Source organism: Giraffa tippelskirchi, chromosome Y (genome assembly GCF_054371585.1).
Source record: "Giraffa tippelskirchi isolate mGirTip1 chromosome Y, T2T-mGirTip1v1.2.pri, whole genome shotgun sequence".
Taxonomy (NCBI): Eukaryota; Metazoa; Chordata; class Mammalia; order Artiodactyla; family Giraffidae; genus Giraffa; species Giraffa tippelskirchi.
In genome coordinates, this window is record NC_137290.1 from 14,415,616 (window position 1) to 14,417,995 (window position 2,380).

Below are 2,380 nucleotides of genomic sequence, written 5' to 3' on the forward strand. Positions count from 1 at the left end.
GTGCGACCCTATGGACAGCAGCCCACGAGGAGCCTCTTTCCATGGAATTCTCCAGGCAAGAATACTGGAGTGGGGCGCCATTTCCTTCTCTATCTTAAGACTCTACCGATACCTAATAGAATATGATGTAACTGTGAATACACTGAGGTACGTACTGTGCAGGTGCACTTTTTTTTATTTTATTTGTATGTCTTCCTTCACCCGTACCATCCTCATTTAGGCACACATTCATTTCAACAGGTATGATTTCTCAAATCACTTTACCTCCATTAACTCTTTTCCCTTTGTTCTCATTTTCTTGCTTGGAAACAATAGATTAGGTGCCATTTACTTAGAATGCCTAACGGATGTTTACTTGAACTGAAGAGTTTATAAAAGAGTGCAGAAAAATAGCCAGACATTGAAATAAAGCCTTAATTTACTCTTCATTGTTTCAAAATAGAAAACGAAACTGTGAAGATGAACGTGTAACTTTATTGTTCAAATACAAGAATTGTAGGTATTTGTTGACATCTCCCAACGTAAATTTTAATCTTCATTAGGTTCCATAAGCTGATACTTATTTGATAGGTCAGTTTTAATTAGCATGGTTTTCACATAAGGAATATCGTTGATGAATTGACTTGAAAGAGAGGAGGTGGGTGTATAAGCGATCGTTGGCACTAGGGACCTTGAGTTGCCTCTCTGTTGCTGGTTAGGAAGAGGACTGTCATGGGCTGACATATCACTATACCTGTCTGGAAATGTAGAAGGCTCCACCATCAGTCCAAAAGAACTGCTCCGTAATGGAGATCCACTGTGGTTCTGAGAAGTAGAGGTAGCGGTAGTAGCAAAGTCCTCAACGTGGCCATTTACTTGAGTGTAGGTGCTATGGGAGTGCCAATTAAAAATGCTCAACTGGTTTAAAACAGCAGGTTGATCTACCACATTCTGTTCTGTTTGTCTAACTGACATTGATGGGGAAGGAAACTCACATGGAGATAGGGCGCTTGTTTTAGGGACTATCTGGCTGGTATAAGTCTTTTGTGGGAAAGGCACACTTAAACTGGTGGAAGCTGAAAATGGACTCTCTCCACTAGTTTCAGCATGAAAACCAGAGTTACGATCATCTACGTTGACCCTTGCTTTAACTAGTGAAGATTTCGGAAACACATTGCTAATCCAAACTCTTCTTTTCATTCTTCCTAAAAGTTGGGGATAACCTCTTTTGATTTTGGATTATGGTAGACCTATAACTAAAATCAAAGGATACAATTATTTAGTTTTTTAGAAACTAAGGTAAAACTGACAAGCAAAGTTAAACTATAAAAATGTATTCCTTTCATGATGCCAATTAAAAAGAATAAAAGAGAACACCTCCATTAGTAGTTTTAATACCTTACATGTTAGAAACAAGTATGCTCCTCAACTAAAAAATATGTTGTATATATACAGTAAATACCACTTAAAGTAGCTTGAGGACATGTATCTGATTTCAAGTTGCTAGGAGAGTATATTAAATATCAAATATTTTAAGCTCCAGCTGTTCTCAACTTCAAAAAATAAAACGTGTTCAACAATTTGCTATCTCAATTTTAAATTCGGTTTTAGCTACATATGTGAACACGCTTTCTAAGTCACACGATTTAATCTTACATATTGACAGTCAGTGGAAATTTTGGATTACCTTGCTCAAAACAGAGACATTGTTTTCTTCTTCCAGAAAGTCAGGTAGTGAAGCAGATCTTTGAAAAGTTTGTCACTTTTCACTAAACCCATAAAGGTTAACCTGGCTAACTAAACTTTTCATACTATCAGTTTCAAACATTCTGAAAGGGGCCTTTCTTTCCAAGACTTCTTTCTTGAAGAGTTCTTCATTAATCACTATATAAGTGTCACTCTCATCCCACCAAATAGATTCAAACTGATCTCTTTCAACTATAATCCAGAGTTTTTGAGGAAAAATGAGTGAAAGAAACATTCAACTCATTTGTTTCAGAGACAGAAAATGTGTAGCGTGGCCTTTTAGTCCCAACTTCCTTAGACAAAGCCTGAAAAGCATATTCTTCAATCATAGATCTCAAAACTGAGTCCCCAGTAAGTGTGTAATCACACGAAGATGATCTAATGGAGGTTTTGGGACCACTTGATACATCTTTACGAGGCACATCTTGAATTTCTGAAGGAATATGTGCCATCTCAGAGAAATCTTTCTTCAGATACTTTTCTCATTTGTCTGAGTTTACACACTCCAACTTCAAATGCTGCTTGGCTGGCGTACAGAGATAAACTTTCAAGACCATCAGCATGGTTCTCAAAGTCAAAAAGCTGTGACATCACAAAGTCACTGATCTCCTAGCAATTGAAGAGTAGCTCTGACATCATAAAGTCACTGGTCTTC

The 2,380-nt window shown here is 37.3% G+C and overlaps 1 pseudogene; it reads right to left on the reverse strand.

Annotated features, from left to right (window-relative positions):
• Positions 1-1,645: 1,645 nt before the first annotated feature.
• LOC145537722 (heat shock transcription factor, Y-linked pseudogene) lies at positions 1,646-2,177 on the reverse strand (annotated as a pseudogene).
• Between the last annotated feature and the right edge of the window lie 203 nt (positions 2,178-2,380).